The sequence below is a fragment of the Nerophis lumbriciformis genome, linkage group LG22 (genome assembly GCF_033978685.3).
Source record: "Nerophis lumbriciformis linkage group LG22, RoL_Nlum_v2.1, whole genome shotgun sequence".
Taxonomy (NCBI): Eukaryota; Metazoa; Chordata; class Actinopteri; order Syngnathiformes; family Syngnathidae; genus Nerophis; species Nerophis lumbriciformis.
The window spans coordinates 31,635,776-31,657,914 of NC_084569.2; the positions used below are offsets into that span (position 1 = coordinate 31,635,776).

The 22,139-nt window shown below is 38.9% G+C and overlaps 1 protein-coding gene across 4 annotated transcripts in view; it reads right to left on the reverse strand.

The window, feature by feature from the left end:
- The window catches only part of LOC133615244 (neurabin-2-like), a 137,140-nt gene that overhangs the window by 104,285 nt on the left and 10,716 nt on the right, over nucleotides 1-22,139 (reverse strand). For 2 of the 4 annotated variants that reach the window (XM_061973692.2, XM_061973689.2), the window contains exon 1: nucleotides 19,633-19,725. The exons of the other annotated variants lie outside the window; for them this stretch is intronic. The gene's annotated coding sequence lies outside the window, so the exon portion shown is untranslated. Of the gene's footprint in view, nucleotides 1-19,632; nucleotides 19,726-22,139 lie in introns of those variants that run through there. 4 annotated transcript variants of the gene reach the window in all.

A 22,139-nucleotide genomic window follows, 5' to 3' on the forward strand; every position in this document is an offset into this window, starting at 1 on the left:
TCTGGGCAAATTAAGGCCCGGGGGCCACATGCAGCCCGTTGAGCTTTTCAATTTGGCCCACCGGATATTCCCAAATAATTGTTTTAGATGTTTAAGATGGAAAGTGTAGCTGCCATTATGATGTGCACTCATGTTTTCTAATGACTGGAAGTCTTCAACTATACTACGTCTTTCAATGCTTGGAATCTGCATCATATACTAGTCACTATGGTCATCTAATTAGTTACTATGGTCATCTAATTACTTACTGTGGTCACTATGAGATATCTCAGATTGTAGGTGGGGTTTTTATCACTATGTTTGTTGCATTTTGGTTGCGTTTCAGTTGATTGTAAAATATGTTGTAAATAGTCAGTGTTTTATCATTCATAGTTAATATTGTAAATCCCACATTCTTTATTTTCATGTACATTCTGGGTGTCTCATTCAGTAAAAAAAAATGTCATATTCCATTCTGTTTTTTAAGGCGGTCTGTCATAACGTTTTTAGCTTTCAATCCTTATTGTGAGGCTTTGTATTAGTGTTCCTAAAAATAGATATACCGGCCTCCAGACACCCTTTTTTTAATCTAAATCTGGCCCCTCGAGTAAAATAATTGCCCAGGCCTGATCTACAATGTAAATAGTCATGAAAATAAAGAAAACACATTGAAATGAGAAAGTGTGTCCAAACGTTTGGCCTGTACTGTATATAATGGTGTCATGCTGACCACGCCCACACTGCCACTGGTATGTTGCCAATCTAGGGGAAACCTGGCACACATTGACATTTTGTGACAGTTATTTTCTTTTTCTTTTAAATAACTACAAAAATGAGAGACACTGTTTAAAAACCCACTATTTGTGCATGTTTTGTGATTAACTTTTAGTCTTAGTATTCTATCTGGTTTAATGGCTAAGCTTTTAGTGTGTTAAAGATTGGTTTGTACTGTAGCACTTTAGGATTTATTTAAATGAAAGGTGCCACACAAATAAAATCTATTATTACTTCTGGCGGGCATTGTGGCGTTCTACTTTGTTTAGCTGATTTGTTTGCACGGTAAAACCACCTCCATCTTGTATTCCTTGGAGTATAGAACAATAAGTCTGTTTTTAGAGATCAGAGCTTATATATTTAAGGTGCACAATTGAATATCTTTGTTACTCAGACTAATTAATATGCTACATAACGTGTTGTAAGTTTAGCTTGGAAAATTGTTTTTCTTAATGGGGCGAGACGTTAATGTCTCTTGTATTCATGTTAGCATTTGAGCTAGCGAGCCGTTCATATCATTACATCCCTAATAGTAAACACAGAAACAGTGAAATATAATTTCTGCAGATGAGTTTTGTTTTCCCCCCCTGTAGTTGAGATGAATAAGAACCATATGGAGCAACTATTATCCTAAATTAATGGTTTAATTGATGTCAACAAGATCAAGGGACATGTTCCAATAGCAGTGACAGGCAATGCCACAATAAAAGCCTCGATGGTGAAAATCCATCTGAGCTTTGATATAAACTAGTGTGGAAAAACAGAATTTTAAAACATAAAGTGGGACGTACTTTGTCACTCTAGACTTCAAGGCTACCGAGCTGGGTATAATTATTGGATAATAAGTTTCCGAACAACGTTTATTTGCTTTATTTTTAACCCAACAGTTTTGTACAGCCGGAGAACACACATGGATGGGCATTCGAATAGACCTTATGGTTTAAATATGGAAAAAATGAACATGATTGTCATTTACAGTGGAACCCGTTCAAGTCGACATCACTGGAATCACGTCCACATAACTGAAAACTGACATTGTTGGGACTTTAGCCAGAGATATAAGGAGAAAACTCCTATAAGACACCCCTTATTTTGACATAATAAATCTGCTTTTGCAAAAACTAGCGAGCGATGATGAATAGGAATAAAACACGTCAACATAAATGGACCGGTGATTCATGGATCGTTGATTTGATATCGACAGAAGCAGTTGACAAAGTATTTTGGGTGTCCTCAATCACATTTGTCCAAGGGACACACATTTTTTCAACAGACACTGTTAGGGCCAGTATACACATACTGTATATATATATATATATATATATATATATATATATATATATATATATATATATATATATATATATATATATGTGTACATATATATTAGGGCTGCAACTAACGATTAATTTGATAATCGATTAATCTGTCCATTATTACTTCGATTAATCTATTAATAATCGGATAAAAGAGACAAACTACATTTCTATCCTTTCCAGTATTTTATTGAAAAAAAAAAACATACTGGCACCATACTTATTTTGATTATTGTTTCTCAGCTGTTTGTACATGTTGCAGTTTATAAATAAAGGTTTATAAAAAAATTTAAAAAAAATTAAAAAATTGCTTCTGCACATGCGCATAGCATAGTTAAGTTAAAGTTAAAGTACCAATGATTGTCACACACACACTCGGTGTGGCAAAATTATTCTCTGCATTTGACCCATCACCCTTGATCACCCCCTTGGGAGGTGAGGGGAGTAGTGAGCAGCAGCGGTGGCCGCGCCCGGGAATCATTTTTGGTGATTTAACCCCCAATTCCAACCCTTGATGCTGAGTGCCAAGCAGGGAGGGAATGGGTCCCATTTTTATAGTCTTTGATATGACTCGGGATCCAACGAATCGATGACTAAATTAATCGCCAACTACTTTTATAATGGATTTTAATCGATTAGTTGTTGCAGCCCTAATATATATATACATATATATATATGTATGTACATATATATGTATATACATATATATGTACACATATATATCTATATATATATCTATATCTATATATATATCTATATATATATATATATATATATATATCTATATATATATCTATATCTATATATATATATATATATATATATATATATATATATATATATATATATATATATATATATATATGCTCCAGCACCCCGCGACCCCGAAAAGGACATGTGGTAGAAAATGGATCGATGGATGTATATGCATATACATGTGTGTATGTGTATATATATATATATATATATATATATATATATATATATATATACACAAACATACATACACAAACACACGTGGAGTTATGTACTTAACAAAAAAAGGTGAAATAACTGAAAACATGTTTTATATTCTAGCTTCTTAATTTAAAAAAAACTTTGCTCTGATTACTTTTTCGCACACTCTTGGTATTCTCTCGATGAGCTTCAAGAGGTAGTCGCCTGAAAGGGTTCTCACTCCACAGGTGTGCTTGAAGCTCATCTAGAGAATGCCAAGAGTGTGCAAAGCAGTAATTAGAGCAAAGGGGTGGCTATTTTGAAGAAACTAGAACATAAAAATATGTTTCCAGTTATTTCACCTTTTTTTGTTAAGTACATAACTCCACATGTGTTCATTCATAGTTTTGATGCCTTCAGTGACAATCTACAATGTAAATAGTCATGAAAATAAAGAAAACACATTGAATGAGAAGGTGTGTCCAAACTTTTGGCCTGTACTATATATATATATATATATAGTATATATATATATAGACTTATATATATAGTGCTGTGCGCACTAACATACAGTATAAAAACAGGAAATGACACAATACTGCATATGTCAGTAGCCAGAGGAGCCTTGTAGACATATTCTCATTATCAATACTAATATACAATATAATAACAATATAACAACAATAATACACAACATAATAATTAAAGATGTATAAATAATAATTGTCATCGAATAGTGAGGTGCCCAAAGAGTCCCATCTCTAGTAAGGAATGTGTTGTAAGACAGAGTTTTAAAAGAAGTGCAGCTGCATGACCCTCTGGTTGTCAGTGGCAACACAAACAAGATGCTAAAGATATTCACACACACTGCAACCACACTGCACGTCTTGTGATCCTATCCTGACAAATCCGAGGATTCTCATCGAGAGATCATGTGAACTTCAGTGGGCCAGTGTGAACAGAACGAAAAAAGGCTAACGACAGCCCAATTGTCGGCCAAAACGACATTTTCCGCACCGTTTCATTTGTCCAAGAACAACTCGACTGTGTCCTGTGCTACCCATACTCCTTTGTGGTTTGGGGTCACTTCCTGTCATTTGTTTGAGAGCAAGACAGCAGGCGAGCTGCATCAACAATGTGTGCATGCGTTTGGTGAAAAAGACTATAACGCTACTCAGGATAAAAATAGGAACAAAACGACGATCATGCAGACGTTGCACAATTGTGTAAATGTCCACACACAGAGCAGCTCCATTCAACTTCTCTAAAACGGTTTCTAAAAAGGCGCAGCAGAATACTAGAAACCACAATCTGCCTCTGCTTTTGGAACTTAAAGAGACAACAGTTTATATATGAACCATCAGCTAAATACAGGCCTTACGACACACTTAACCACCGCGCCAAGCCTGAGTCTTTTAAGGTTTGGGTAAATAGCGGCCGTGGAGAGCATAATGCACATGTGTCAAACTCAAGTTCCGGGGCCCAGATGTGGCCCGCCACTTCAGCCTGGAAATAATTTTTCGGACAATAAGTCGCAGTTTTTTTCATAGTTTGGTCGGGGGTGCGACTTATACTCAGGAGCGACTTATGTGTGAAATGATTAACACATTACCGTAAAATATCAAATAATATTATTTAGCTCATTCACGTAAGAGACTAGACGTATAAGATTTCATGGGATTTAGCGATTAGGAGTGACAGATTGTTTGGTAAACGTATAGCATGTTCTATATGTTATAGTTATTTGAATGACTCTTACCATAATATGTTACGTTAACATACCAGGCACGTTCTCAGTTGGTTATTTATGCCTCATATAACGTACACTTATTCAGCCTGTTGTTCACTATTCTTTATTTATTTTAAATTGCCTTTCAAATGTCTATTCTTGGTGTTAGGTTTTATCAAATACATTTCCCCCAAAAATGCGACTTATACTCCAGTGCGACTTATATATGTTTTTTTCCTTCTTTATTATGCATTTTCGGCCGGTGCGACTTATACTCCGGAGCGACTTATACTCCGAAAAATGCGGTAAATCTTTTTGATCTTTCCATTTTGACATATAGAATACATGTACTGTATGCAATTGGATATCTTTAAATTTCAATATTATCTAATGATGCATCAAAATATTATATTATCGTATGTTCCAAAACATTTTTTTGTTAAAATAAAGATAAATACATAAATATCTGCTTGCCTTAAGATTTCAAAACAAGTTATCCATCAAACTGTACACTGTAAAAATGACGTTTTACAGTAATTTATTTATTGTTTGCCATGTAATCAACTTTAGTACCGTTAACCGAAGATTTCACGGTAAAAAAACTGGCAGCTCAGTTGACGGAATTTTACTGTAAAAAAACAGTGGTGCCGATTTTATCATTTAATTCCGTGTTTCTTAGCCATAGGGCAGGGGCCCATTTTTGGGCCGCGAGGGCCTCCTAGAGGGCCGCCAAAAAAATATGTTTCTCAGCTGTGGTCAGTATGGTACTCAGTTGTAATACTTTATCACCACTTGTGGCAGTAATGACAATACCAAACAAACAGAACAAGTTATAGAGAAGTTTCTTAAAGGCCTACTGAAACCCACTACTACCGACCATGCAGTCTGATAGTTTATACATCAATGATGAAATCTTAACATTGCAACACATGCCAATTCGGTCGGGTTAGCTTACTAAAGTGCAATTTTAAATTTCACGCAAAATATCCTGCTGAAAACGTCTCGGTATGATGACGTCAGCGCGTGATGTCACGGATTGTAGAAGACATTTTGGGACAGCATGGTGGCCAGCTATTAAGTCATCTGTTTTCATCGCAAAATTCCACAGTATTCTGGACATCTGTGTTGGTGAATCTTTTGCAATTTGTTCAATGAACAATGGAGACAGCAAAGAAGAAAGCTGTAGGTGGGAAGCGGTGTATTGCGGCCGACTTCAGCAACACAAACACGGCCGGTGTTTCATTGTTTACATTCCCGAAAGATGACAGTCAAGCTTTACCATTGGCCTGTGGAGAACTGGGACAACAGAGACTCTTACCAGGAGGACTTTGAGTTGGATACGCAGACACGGTACCGTGAGTACGCATGCAGCTGCGGCTTCCAAACATTTGATCGCTTGCCCGTACGTGCGTGCCGCTATGTGCATGTCACGTACGTAACTTTGGGGACTTTGGGGAAATATATGTGCTGTATGAACTTTGGGGAGGTGAACGGTACTTTGGGCTGTGGGATTGAGTGTGTTGAGCAGGTGTTTGAGTTGTATTGGCGGGTTATATGGATGGGAGGGGGGAGGTGTTTGTTATGCGGGATTAATTTGTGGCATATTAAATAAAAGCCTGGTTGTGTTGTGGCTAATAGAGTATAAATATGTCTTGTGTTTATTTACTGTTTTAGTCATTCCCAGCTGAATATCAGGTCCCACCCGCCTCTCACAGCATCTTCCCTATCTGAATCGCTCCCACTGCCCTCTAGTCCTTCACTCTCACTTTCCTCATCCACGAATCTTTCATCCTCTCTCAAATTAATGGGGAAATCGTCGCTTTCTCGGTCCGAATCGCTCTCGCTGCTGGTGGCCATGATTGTAAACAATGTGCGGATGTGAGGAGCTCCACAACCTGTGACGTCACGCTACTCGTCTGCTACTTCCGGCACAGGCCAGGCTTTTTTATCAGCGAACAAAAGTTGCGAACTTTATCGTCGATATTCTCTACTAAATCCTTTCAGCAAAAATATGGCAATATCGCGAAATGATCAAGTATGACACATAGAATGGACCTGCTATCCCCGTTTAAATAGGAAAACCGCATTTCAGTAGGCATTTAAGCGCAAAAATTGCGAAAAAATTGCTGAAGCTGTTTTAAAATGCGCATTTTAAATATATCGACAGTTTATGTAAGAAACATATAGTTATTTTTTATTATTAATTAATTATTATATCATTATTACTGTTATCAGTTTTTATGAGTCCCTTCTTTTGCAGTGTATTTGATCATTATTTATTTTTGTAATAAGCCTGACTTAAGCCTTGATAATAATCTTTGATATTAACGCATGCTTTCATATCATTTGAAAAGATTTATTCCATATAGATTAGATATACCATTGAATACCATTAAAATCAAGAGTAAGATGACTTAATTCAGTGTTAATATTTGAGTGGGCCCTGGGGCCCTCTGTAGTGGAAAGAATGGGCCCCGCGGTCGAAAATGGTTAGGATACCCTGATTCAATTTACAGTAATTTGTCATTTCTAAATTTTATAAATATTTTTACAAATATTCATACAAATATTTTCTGGTGACTGAGCTGCCAGTTTTTTTACAGTCAAATCTTAAGATTTGTTTTTTTACAGCGTACATAAAAAAAACAGTCAAATGCAGAGGCAATTATGTAATTCTTATACATTTATATTCATATATTATTCACTGTAACAAGCGAACCATAACTACGATTTTGACACGTCTGATATAATCTGACTGTTCTGGAATTTAAATAGGTAAAAGTTTTTGTAAAAGGGGTTGTTTGCAACCTTAAAAGGGAACTGCACTTTATTGAAATGTTGCCTATCATCCACAATCCCTCCTCTTTTATGTGTAATCTAAATGATAAAATATGGCTCGTATTGAACAGCTAATAATGCATCTAATCAGCCTACTAAGCCCTCTAAAAAAACATGCAAAAACCATCAACAACACTCCATTTACATGCCGTCGTCGTTATTATAAAAGGTAACACCGAGGAACTACTTTTAATAACACTGCACATTGATTACCGAGAGGTAACTACCGTAATTTCCGGGCTGGGGAGAGCACCTATTTGATAAGACACACCCACATAATTTTGTGACGGATTAAATTTTGTACATATTTTGGGCGCAGCTGTACACATTGAAGCATGAAATATTTACACAGGCGCTTGCGTATATTCTAGGGGTGTAACGGTACACAAAAATTTCAGTTCGGTACGTACCTCGGTTTAGAGGTCACAGTTCGGTTCATTTTCGGTACAGTAAGAAAACAACAAAATATAAATTTATTGGTTATTTATTTACCAAATTTGTAAACAATGGCTTTATCCTTTTAACATTGGGAACACTATAATACTTCTGCCCACGTTAATCAACATTAAACTGCCTCAAGTTGTTGCTAAGATTAAATAAAATGACAAAACTTTTCTTCTACATATAAAAAGTGCAACATTAAACAGTTTCAAGTCAACTCCATCCATCTATCCATCCATTTTCTACCGCTTATTCCCTTCGGGGTCACTGGAGCCTATCTCAGCTACAATCGACTCATCATGCTTAATTTATTACAGCATTTGGGAAGCCTGTAGTTGATTTTTATTATGTAAATGTTATATTTTTATCAACATGTGATAGCAGGGACCCTGCCATTCAAAACTAGGCTGCTGTATTACTATTGATTAATGTAACTATAGCTGAAAAAATGGTACAATAGCAATAGGAGAGACTATTCATCCCTGAACACCATGGAGTTCATGTAGGCTTAATGATGCAGTTACATTATTATATCAACTATCAGAGACAGAAACTCTTCATTTAACATAATGTCCTTTTTTGCTGCTTCAACACAGCTCAATCAACACAGAAAAAGGTCAAGTGAAATAACAGACAGACAGGGCTTTGCTGTCCGTAACACACACACACACACACACACCGCAAAATGAGCTAACGTTACGCTAATAGCAAATTAGCCTTCACCTCAAGCCAGGACTGCGAGCGAGCTGAGCTGCCGTTTGTTTCTAGAAGGTCAACGGGCTCATAGTGATGTTACTAGTAGTTGACTGGGAGGTGTTTATTATAATTTGGGGAGAGTCCGCAGCCTGATGATTACCTGCTAAACGCTAAGCACTGACTACTGCGCTCTGAATACGCACTGCTGATTGGCTGTTACAGCTCTGAATATGCACTGCTGATTGGCTGTTACCGCTCTGTGTGTAACCAATCAGATGGTTGTGTGGGTGGGACAATGCTGGGTGCTGTGTAGAGTACTGACAGAGACAGGCGGCTACTTAATATGTTCGTGTAGAAACTCGTTCGGTACACCTCCGAACCGAACCCCCCGTACCGAAACGGTTCAATACAAACACACGTACCGTTACACCCCTAATATATTCACAAACACAGCAAAAGACACTGCCTGTGTGGCGAGTTGGTAAAAGTTTGTGCTGGGTTATAAATCATGCCTCACACTTGAATAACAAAAGGTTGTGTCCATTAGGGCTCCAACGATTAGTCGACAATAACAATAACATTATATTTGTCGACGATAGCCGTGACGTCATCACTCGTGTTTTTCCGGGCGGAACCGGTACCAAAATGTATTTCGATACTTTCGATACTTTTCTAAATAAAGGGGACCACAACAAAATGTCATTATTGGCTTTATTTTAATATGTTGCTTATTGCAATTAAAGAATAATTTTGTCATTCAGTAAAATAGTGAACATACGAGACAACTTGTCTTTTAGTCACTGCCATTGTGTCCTTGGGCAAGACACTTTACCCACCTGCTCCCAGTGCCACCCACACTGGTTTAAATGTAACTTAGATATTGGGTTTGACTATGTAAAGCGCTATGAGTCACTAGAGAAAAGCGCTATATAAATATCATTCACTTCACTTTTAGTAGTAAACAAACAAAGGCTCCTGATTGTCTGCTGACATATGCAGTAACATTGTGTCATTTGTCATTCTATTATTTTGTCAACATTATGATGGATTATTAATCTACTTGTTCATTTACTGTTAATATCTGCTTACTTTCTCTTTTAACATGTTCTATCTACACTTCTGTTAAAATGTAATAATCACTTATTCTTCTGTTGTTTGATACTTAACATAAGTTTTGGGTGATGCTACATATTTTGCTATCAATCCGATACCAAGTAGTTACAGGATCATACATTGGTCATAATTAAAGTCCTTCTGTGTCCAGGGACGTATTTAATGGGTTTATAAACAATAAAAAAGACAAAATATTTTATGATAATAATAAATATCAATCATTGAATCATTGTACTATGGACTCTGTACGGCTCTTGTACTTGGTATCGTTACAGTCGATGTCTGTGTATAATAGGGCTTCAACTAACGATTAATTTGATCATCGATTAATCTGTCGATTATTACTTTGATTAATCGATTAATAATCGGATAAAAGAGGCAAACTACATTTCTATCCTTTCCAGTGTTTTATTGAAAAAAAACAGCATACTGGCACCATACTTATTTTGATTATTGTTTCTCAGCTGTTTATACATGTTGCAGTTTATAAATAAAGGTTTATAAAAAATAAAATAAAAAACTTAAAAAATATATATATAACATTGCCTCTGCGCATGCACATAGCATAGATCCAACGAATCGATGACTAAATTAATCGCCAACTATTTTTATAATCGATTTTAATCGATTAGTTGTTGCAGCCCTAGTGTAGATCCACCCATGGCATTTGTTTGCATTGAGGAGAGCTAGCTTGCTGTTAGCAGTGAGCTATTGTATCCTCCTACGGTGTGTAGTGAAGCATGTTTAGCTATTCCTCGTCCTGCAGGGATGATACTTGTAAGAAACTTACTTTATTTGTCGCCATGGAGACGGGGATTAGTGATTTAGAAGTCGCTAAATCACTGCCGACTGCGGATAGACGTTAGCCGCTAGCTCGCTAATGGCTATCAAGAGCAAGAGCTACAAACCTCTTGCAGACCGGCGCTTCAGTGTTTATAGCTGTATCGTTAGTTTTGAAGTCAAAATGCGTCCATTCTCCCTTTTCGATCTCCACACTGTTTCTGCTTGTAAGTGCTCCGTGCGTGTGCGTTGCCTAATAAAGTTAAAAGTTAAAGTACCAATGATTGTCACACACACACTAGGTGTGGCGAGATTATTCTCTGCATTTGACCCATCACCCTTGATCACCCCCTGGGAGGTGAGGGGAGCAGTGGGCAGCAGCGGTGGCCGCGCCCGGGAATCATTTTTGGTGATTTAACCCCCAATTCCAACCCTTGATGCTGAGTGCCAAGCAGGGAGGTAATGGGTCCCATTTTTATAGTCTTTGGTATGACTCGGCCGGGGTTTGAACTCACAACCTACCGATCTCAGGGCGGACACTCTAACCACTAGGCCACTGAGTAGGTACTAGGCCACTACGCGCGTCTGTTCATATTGCCAGCAATGTCACGACGTTGTGCGGTCATGTCCGGGAAAAAAACAACTGTGTTTTTCAGAAGCAGTATAGTACTGTTTTGAATGTAATAGTACCACAGTACTTTATTAGTACCGGTACAACATGTCCTGGGCATGACGTTAAAGTGCATCCGGCAGTGGAGGCTGCTCTATGGGGTCTTGAGGTACTAGGAGGTTAATCCCTTTACTAAATGAATGGTAAATGGGTTATACTTGTATAGCGCTTTTCTACCTTCAAGGTACTCAAAGCGCTTTGACACTATTTCCACATTCACCCATTCACACACACATTCACACACTGGTGGCGGGAGCTGCCATGCAAGGCCCTAACCAGGAACCATCAGGAGCAAGGGTGAAGTGTCTTGCTCAAGGACACAACGGACGTGAAAAGGTTGGTAGAAGGTGGGGATCGAACCAGGAACCCTCAGGTTGCTGGCACGGCCACTCTCCCAACTGCGCCACGCCGTCCCCACTACTGTTACCCCAGGTGGCCCTTGGCAAAGGCTTAGTACCTGACTGCCCCCTAGACCTCAACAGCGGAGCAGGCGGAAGACAGTAGATTTAAAGGGGAACATTATCACCAGACCTATGTAAGCGTCAATATATACCTTGATGTTGCAGAAAAAAGACCATATATTTTTTTAACCGATTTCCGAACTTTAAATAGGTGAATTTTGGCGAATTAAACGCCTTTCTAATATTCGCTCTCGGAGCGATGACATCACAACGTGGCATCACATCGGGAAGCAATCCACCATTTTCTCAAACACAGAGTCAAATCAGCTGTTATTTTCCGTTTTTTCGACTGTTTTCCGTACCTTGGAGACATCATGCCTCGTCGGTGTGTTGTCGGAAGGTGTAACAACACGAACAGGGACGGATTCAAGTTGCACCAGTGGCCCAAAGATGCGAAAGTGGCAAGAAATTGGACGTTTGTTCCGCACACTTTACCGATGAAAGCTATGCTACGACAGAGATGGCAAGAATGTGTGGATATCCTGCGACACTCAAAGCAGATGCATTTCCAACGATAAAGTCAAAGAAATCTGCCGCCAGACCCCCATTGAATCTGCCGGAGTGTGTGAGCAATTCAGGGACAAAGGCCCTCGGTAGCACGGCAAGCAATGACGGCCGTTTGTTCCCGCAGACGAGCGAGCTAAACCCCCTGGATGTCTTGGCTCACACCGTCCCGAAGATGATCAAGAGAAGAATATCGACCCTAGCTTCCCTGGCCTGCTGACATGAGGGTATGTCTACAGAATATATTAATTGCTGAAAATTGGGCTGTCTGCACTCTCAAAGTGCATGTTGTTGCCAAATGTATTTCATATGCTGTAAACCTAGTTCATAGTTGTTAGTTTCCTTTAATGCCAAACAAACACATACCAATCGTTGGTTAGAAGGCGATCGCCGAATTCGTCCTCGCTTTCTCCCGTGTCGCTGGCTGTCGTGTCGTTTTCGTCGGTTTCGCTTGCATACGGTTCAAACCGATATGGCTCAATAGCTTCAGTTTCTTCTTCAATTTCGTTTTCGCTACCTGCCTCCACACTACAACCATCCGTTTCAATACATTCAATACATAATCTGTTGAATCGCTTAAGCCGCTGAGATCCGAGTCTGAATCCGAGCTAATGTCGCTATAGCTTGCTGTTCTTTCCGCCATGTTTGTTTGTGTTGGCTTCACTATGTGACGTCACAGGAAAATGGACAGGTGTATATAACGATGGTTAAAATCAGGCACTTTGAAGCTTTTTTTAGGGATATTGCGTGATGGGCAAAATTTTGAAAAAAACTTCGAAAAATAATAAGCCACTGGGAACTGATTTTTAATGGTTTTAATAATTCTGAAATTGTGATAATGTACCCCTTTAAGAACTACCACAACGGCTGCGATGGCGGGAGAAGGCTTCAGCAGAAAAGGGTCCCCAATCGTCTTGGACTCCATGCCACTGGACCCTGACCCGATTCTGTCAAGGATCGTGTGGTGACTGTCTGTGCACCAGTCTCCCCCATACTTGCCAACCTTGAGACCTCCAAATTCGGGAGATGGGTGGGGGGGGGGTGGGGGGGGGGGGGGGGGGGGGTTGAGGTGGGCGAGGTTGGGGCGGAGGGGTTTGGTGGTAGCGGGGGGTGTATATTGTAGCGTCCCGGAAGAGTTAGTGCTGCAAGGGGTTCTGGGTACTTGTTCTGTTGTGTTTATGTTGTGTTACGTTGCGAATGTTCTCCCGAAATGTGTTTGTCATTCTTGTTTGGTGTGGGTTCACAGTGTGGCGCATATTTGTAACAGTGTAAATTTGTTTATACGGCCACCCTCAGTGTGACCTGTATGGCTGTTGATCAAGTATGCTTTACATTCACTTATGTGTGCATAAAAGCCGCATATATTATGTGACTGGGCCGGCACGCTGTTTGTATGGAGGAAAAGCGGAACGTGATGACAGGTTGTAGAGGACGCTAAAGACAGTGCCTTTAAGGCACGCCCCCAATATTGTTGTCCGGGTGGAAATCGGGAGAAATTCGGGAGAATGGTTGCCCCGGGAGATTTTCGGGAGGGGCACTGAAATTCTGGAGTCTCCTGGGAAAATCGGGATGGTTGGCAAGTATGGTCTCCCCACGTAAAACAAAGTCACGCACAAGCATCCTCCATAAAGGGATACACTCCTACCAGGAGGATCGTCATACTCGTTCGAGTGACCGCCGATGACGGTGATGACAATGTACGAGTCTAGTGCACGTGTGTATGAGACAGTCGCGACAAGGCAGATGAACAATTTTTACTCAGTATAAATAGTATTTGTAAAAAATATGGTTATTTTAAAAAAAATTATATATTAAACCAGTGGTCCCCAACCATTTTGTAACTGCGGAAAATTTGTCCCACGGACCGGTTTTTTTTTTGTTTGTTTTGTTTTTTTTTGTCATAAAAAAATACAATCATGTGTGCTTACGGACTGTATCCCTGCAGACTGTATTGATCTATATTGATATATACGTAAAACAAAGTCACGAACAGGCATCCTCCATAAAGGGATACACCCCTACCAGGAGGATCGTCATACTCGTTCGAGTGACCGCCGATGACGGTGATGACAATGTACGAGTCTAGTGCACGTGTGTATGAGACAGTCGCGACAAGGCAGATGAACAATTTTTACTCAGTATAAATAGTATTTGTAAAAAATATGGTTATTTAAAAAAAAAAAATGTATATATTAAACCAGTGGTCCCCAACCTTTTTGTAGCTGCGGACCGGTCAACGCTTGAAAATTTGTCCCATGGACCGGGTTTTTTTTTTGTTTGTTTTGTTTTTTTTTGTCATAAAAAAATACAATCACATGTGCTTACGGACTGTATCCCTGCAAACTGAAACTGTATTGATCTATATTGATATATAATGTAGGAACCAGAAATAAATTTAAAATATATATATATATATATATATATATATATATATATATATATATACATATATATATATATATATATATATTTTTTTTTTTTTTAATGTCTTGTGCGGCCCGGTACCAATCGATCCACGGACCGGTACCGGGCCGCGGCCCGGTGGTTGGGGACCACTGTATTAAACCACTAAAAGGTAACATAACATGTTCTTGTCATGTACAGTATTATGGGTTAGAAAATGTCATTTTGGGCCAGTTGCTCAGGTGTTAATTATACATTAATTTTCTTCTGAGGAAATGTGCATTCCCATGGAGTTTTGCACCCCCCTGCAACTGTGCACTGGTATGACACGGAAGCCTGTTTTAGATATTTTAACAGTGCGGATTTTACCTGGCTATGCAGCGATCTAATTCATGTCTGAGTATATAAACATAAATAAGTGGATTTTCGACATCTTCACATGAATATTACAACGTAATAAATAGAGATGTTCGATATTATCGGCCGATAAATGCTTTAAAATGTAATATCGGAAATTATCGGTATCAGTTACAACCTCCCGATTTTCCCGGGAGACTCCCGAATTTCAGTGCCCCTTCCGAAAATCTCGCGGGGCAACCATTCTCCCGATTTTCACCCAGACAACAATATTGGGGTCGTGCCTTAAAGGTACTGCCTTTAGCGTCCTCTACAACCTGTCTCACGTCCGCTTTTCCTCCATACAAACAGCGTGCCGGCCCAGTCACATAATATATGCGGCTTTTACACACACACACAAGTGAATGCAATGCATATTTGGTCAACAGCCATACAGGTGGCTGTATAAACAACTTTAACACTGTTACAAATATGCGCCACACTGTGAACCCACACCAAACAAGAATGACAAACACATTCGAGAGAACATCCGCACCGTAACACAACATAAACACAACAGAACAAATACCCAGAACCCCTTGCAGCACTAACTCTTCTGGGAAGCTACAATATACACCCCCGGTACCCCCTAAGCCCCCCCGCACCCACCTCAACCCCGCCCACCTCAACCTCCTCATGCTCTCTCAGGGAGAGCATGTTCCAAATTCCAAGCTGCTGTTTTGAGGCATATTAAAAACAGCACAACAAAATTAGGCATAATAATGTGTTAATTCCACAACTGTATATCTTGGTATCGGTTGATATCGGAATCGGTAATTCAGAGTTGGACAATATCGGAATATCGGCAAAATACATATATATATATATATATATATATATCTAGCGATTAACACCCTAGCTGTCAGATAGCCATTGGCGTGCCGGTTGTCAGCTAGCGACTAGCGCTTTTGTTGTAAGGTAGCGATTATCACTCTAGCTGCTAACCAGCGATTATCGCTGTAGTTGTCTGCTAGGGATTAGCCTTCTAGTTGCCAGCAAACGATTAGCGCTGTAGTTGCCAGCTAGCGATTAACGCGCTAGCTGTCATATAGCCATTGGCGTGCTGGTTGTCAGCTAGCGACCAGCAATTTAGTTGTAAGCTAGCAATTAGCGCTCTAGTAACCAGTTAACAATTATCCCTCCAGTTGCCAGCTAGCGATTAACGCCCTAGTTGTCAAATAGCAATTAGCGCTCTAGTTGCAAGCTATCGATTAACGCTCTAGGTGCTAGCTATCGATTAGTGCTCTTGTTGTCAGCTAGTGATTAGCGCTCTAGTTGTCAGCTAGCGATTAACACCCTAGCTGTCATATAGCCATTGGCATGCTGGTTGTCGGCTAGCGACTAGCACTTTAGTTGTAAGCTCTAGCTAAGCTAGCGATTAGCGCTCTAGATGCTAGCTACAAATTAGAGTTCTAGTAACCAGCTAAAAATGATCGCTCTAGTTGCCAGCTTGCGCTTAACGCCCCTCGTTGTCAGCTAGCCATTGGTGTGCTGGTCGTTAGCTAGCAATTAGCGCTATAGTTGCTAACTAGGGATTCACGCTCCAGTTGTCAGCTAGTGATTAGTGAGCTAGTTGCCAGCAAACGATTAACGCCCTAGCTGTCAGATAGCCATTGACGTGCTGGTTGTCAGCGAGCGACTAGCGCTTTTGTTGTAAGCTAGCGATCATCACTGTAGTTGCTAGCCAGCGATTAGCGCTGTAGTTGTCAGCTAGTGGTTAGCCTTCTAGTTGCCAGCAAGCGATTAGCGCTGTAGCTGCCAGCCAGGGATTAACGCCATAGCTGTCAGATAGCCATTGGCGTGCTGGTTGTCGGCTAGCAACTAGCACTTTAGTTGTAAGCTCTAGCTTGGCTAGCGATTAGCGCGCTAGATGCCAGCTAGAAATTAAGAGTTTTAGTAACCAGCTAACAATTATTGTTCTGGTTGCCAGCTTGCGCTTAACGCCCCTAGTTGTCAACTAGTCATTGGTGTGCTGGTCGTTAGCTAGCAATTAGCGCTCTAGTTGCTAGCTAGCGATTTACGCTCCAGTTGTCAGCTAGTGATTAGTGAGCTAGTTGCCAGCAAGCGATTAACGCTCTAATTGCCAGCTAGCGATTAACGTCCTGGTTGTCAAATGGCAATTAGCGCTCTAGTTGCTAGCTATCGATTAGCGCTCTAGTTGTCAGCTAGCGATTAATGCCCTACCTCTCAGATAGCCAATGTCGTGCTGGTTGTTAGCTAGCAATTAGCGCTCTTGTTGCTAGCTAGCGATTCATGCTCCAGCTGTCAGCTAGTGATTAGTGAGCTAGTTGCCAGCAAGCGATTAGCGCTCTAATTGCCAGCTAGCGATTATAGCTCCAGTTGCCAGCTAGCTATTAACACCCTAGTGGTCAGCTACCGATTAGAGCTTTACTTGTCAGCTAACGATTAGCGCTCTGGTTGTCAGATGGCGATTGGCTATATAGTTGTCAGCTAGCTATTAGCGGCACGATACTGTTATTTGAATATCTGTGATGAGGCGGCGACTTGTCGAGGGTGTAACCTCCTCCAACCTCCGAGGACAAAGCTACGAACAATGGGAGACCGGGCTTTCTGCTCTGCCGCTCCCAGTCTGTGGAACGCTCTCCCTGACCACCTGAGTGCACCACAGACTGTGAAAAAAAACCCTTTTTAAAAAAGCCTTTTTTTTAGATATATGCATACTAGTTATATCTATTTGGCAGTTCTAGTTTTTATTTTTATTTATTTTTTATTATCTTTTTATTTTTTTAATACACTGTAGCACTTTGAGGTTGTTTACTCAATGTAAAGTGTTTTTTAGAAATAAAATCTATTATTATTATTATTATTATTATTACCCCGCCTTCCGCCCAATTGCAGCTGAGATAGGCTCCAGCAAAGCTACCAACAATGGGAGACCGGGCTTTCTGCACCGCCACTCCCAGTCTGTGGAACGCTCTCCCTGACCACCTGAGGGTACCACAGACTGTGCATGCTTTTAAAAAAGGCTTAAAAACCCTTCCTTTTAAAAAAAAAGCCTTTTTCTTTTTAGATATATGCATACTACCGTATTTTTCGGACTTTAAGTCGCAGTTTTTTTCATAGTTTGGCCGGGGGTGCGACTTATACTCAGGAGCGACTTATGTGTGAAATTATTAACGCATTACCGTAAAATATCAAATCATATTATTTAGCTCATTCACGTAAGAGACTAGACGTATAAGATTTCATGGGATTTAGCGATTAGGAGTGACAGATTGTTTGGTAAACGTATAGCATGTTCTATATGTTATAGTTACTTGAATGACTCTTACCATAATATGTTACGTTAACATACCAGGCACGTTCTCAGTTGGTTATTTATGCCTCATATAACGTACACTTATTCAGCCTGTTGTTCACTATTCTTTATTTATTTTAAATTGCCTTTCAAATGTCTATTCTTGGTGTTGGCTTTTATCAAATACATTTCCCCCAAAAATGTGACTTATACTCCAGTGCGACTTATATATGTTTTTTTCCTTCTTTATTATGCATTTTCGGCCGGTGCGACTTATACTCCGGAGCGATTTATACTCCGAAAAATGCGGTATGCATACTAGTTCTAGCTATTTGGCGGTTCTAGTTTTTATTTTTATTTTTTTAATACACTGCAGTACTTTGAGGTTGTTTACTCAATGTAAAGTGTTTTTTTTACAAATAAAATCTATTATTATTATTATTATTACCCCGCCTTCCGCCCGAAGGCAGCTGAGATAGGCTCCAGCACCCCCCCGTCACCCCAAAAGGGACAAGCGGTAGAAAATGGATAGTATAGCACAATAACAAGGTACCTTTAGAATCAACTTAATGTACAATGAAATCATGATTTCATGCAAGATATATAAATAGGGGCTTCCTTCTCGCAGTTTGGGGGTCCCTGGCCAGGAAAACCTTGAAGACCACAAGGACTGGACTGGACTGGACTGTAAAGGCAGCCTAAGATACTGAAGCGTGACGCAAGCTGACAGCATGGGGGTCAAAGCCAAATGTATCATCTGTCTTTGAATATGCTGCCTGCACAGCATGAAACAGAGGACGCATTATGGAAAACACAATGCGTCCATCTATTCCACAGTCCGTGTTTAAGTGCAGGAAAACTCGCAGGCCTGCTGGCCTTGTGCGGTGTGTTCACACACACTGGGAGCATCTGCTGCTGCTGCACGCTACGAACTCCCATTGAAAAACTCCATACTCCCACTTTGACGTCGATTATCAAGACGCCACGCTAAAAAAAACACCGGGATTGAGTTGCCTATTATATTGATCACAAATCGGCTGTATTCATTGTGTCGAAACGCGTCAATAAATGCCCTGGCATCCCATAAACGTGCGCCGAAGAGGGCGAGAATAGAGGGAGAATATGGCTGTTATAGAGCATAAACGAGGAGTAATAACGTGTCACCGGCGCCGGGTTAGGAGCAGCCAGGAGGCGGGCTCAGAGAGGAGCCACAGGCCCCGCTCAGCCGCGTCGCTTCCTTCCTTCCTTCCTTCCCCCCACCGTCTTCGCGGACAATATGGCTCCTCGTCGGGCAGCCGTCACGCCGTCGGACGCACGCCTCGTTCGGGTAGCCTTACCGTTCTATCCGGCGGTGTTTGCTCCGTCCATTGTCCCGCTTCGTCCGCTGCTACCGACTGAGTCCTCCTGGCTGCTCGACACCCCGACAGCCTTCCTCCCTTCTGCTCCTCCTCCTCCTCCTCCTCCTCTTCTTCCCCCTCCCATCATCTGCTTTCCTCCATCCCCTTATCTTATCTTATCTTATCTTAACATCCTCTCCTTTTGTTTTGTCTTACATTCCAGCCCAATAATCCCCAAAAATATTAATTCATTATAGATTACGTATGTATAAAAAGTGTCCAAAAAAGCTAATTCAAAGGTAAACAAATAGCACATCTGTACTAGTCGGATCGACCCAAAAATTGATACTATTGATACCAGTATATTTTACGTGTTTTTTTTTTACAAGTATATAGTAATATTGTTTACTTACGTATGTACAGTATTATCCAAATTGAAATTTGTATTTATTCCCATACTAAATCAATTTAAAAGTATATTTTTAAGTACTTTTTTTTTTTAATTCGATTTTTTTTAAGAATCAATGCTTATATTTAAACATTGAAACAGCTTTTTTTTTTAATTAATATTACTGATATTGTTGCTTTTATTAGTATTTCTCCCTTTTTTAATATTGTATTCTCCCTTTTTTTTTTTTTTTTGCAGGAAAAGAAATACATTTACCTTAATTGGCGCAATAAGTTTAAAATGCACCGATTTGTGAGATTAAATACGGAGCCCCTAAGGGGACATGGGAGAATTTTTTTTACATTTTATTTTTATTCAATTTTATTTTTTTAGACATGTATCTCGTTCGCAGAAGAAACTTTCTCGTGCGCACGAGAAACTTTTTATAAAGTTATAAAAAAAAAAAATAATTATATTATTTAGGTTTTTTTGTTTGTTTTTTCAGACATGTATCTCGTGCGCACGAGAAACTTTTTATAAAGCTATAAAAAATTTTAAAAAGTTATAATTTTTGTATTTTTTTTTAGACATGTATCTCGTGCGCACAAGAAACTTTTTATAAAGTTATAAAAAATAATAATAATAATTTGATTTTATTTTTTTTAATTTGTTTTTTTAGACATGTATCTCGTGCGCACGAAAAAAATAAATAAAAAATTGTCCAACTCCCCCCTCCCCCATATCCCTTTAGAGGCTCTGTAGAAACAGCTTCTTTTTTTAAATTATTAATATTACTGATATTGTTGCTTTTAATAGTATTTGTCCCTTTTTTAGTATTGTATTCTCCCTTTTTTTTTTTTACAGGAAAAGAAAAACATTTACCTTAATTGGCGCAATAAATTTAAAATGCACCGATTTGTGAGATTAAATAAGCGCTTTCTGATAAACATTCCAGCCCAATAATCCCCAAAATACTGATTCAATACGTATGTATAAAAAGTGTCCAAATAAAGCTAATTCAAAGGTAAACAAACAGCACATCTGTACTAGTCGGATCTACCCAAAAATCGATACTATTGATACCAGTATATTTTACGTGTTTTTTTCACAAACATATTTATTTTTCTGTGTAATATTGTTTACTTACGTATGTACAGTATTATCCAAATTGCAATTTTTATTTATTCCCATACTAAATCCATTTAAAAGGTAAAATTTTAAGTACTTTTTTTTTTTAATTAGATTTTTTTTTAATAATCAATGTTTAGATTCAAACATTGAAACAGCTTTTTTTTTTTTTAATTAATATTACTGATATTGTTGCTTTTATTAGTATTTCTCCCTTTTTTAGTATTGTATTCTCCCTTCTTTTTTTTTGCAGGAAAAGAAAAACATTTACCTTAATTGGCGCAATAAGTTTAAGATGCACCGATTTGTGAGATTAAATAAGCGCTTTCTGATAAACATTCCAGCCTGATAATCCCCCAAAATACTGATTCATTACGTATGTATAAAAAGTGTTCAAATAAAGCTAATTCAAAGGTAAACAAACAGCACATCTGTACTAGTCGGATCGATATTTCTTTCTGTGTAATATTGTTTACTTACGTATGTACAGTATTATCCAAATTGCAATTTTTATTTATTCCCATACTAAATCCATTTAAAAGTAAATTTTTAAGTACTTTTTTTTTTTTTTAATTCGATTTTTTTTTAAGAATCAATGTTTAGATTTAAACATTGAAACAGCTTCTTTAAAAAAAATAATAATATTACTGATATTGTTGCTTTTATTAGTATTTCTCTCTTTTTTAGTATTGTATTCTCCCTTCTTTTTTTTTGCAGGAAAAGAAAAACATTTACCTTAATTGGCGCAATAAGTTTAAAATGCACCGACTTGTGAGATTAAATAAGCGCTTTCTGATAAACAAGGCAGCTGTATCGGTCACATGATTTTTTTTCTTAAAGTGACACACACACATCAAGCCATCGAGGGACGCAGTATCACTAGTTGTGTTTCATAAGGCATTGATGCTTCAGTATCGTTTGACCCATCACTATTAGTATATATTGTTCACAAATAAGTTTGTTGATTGATTTAATAAATACATAAAAAATC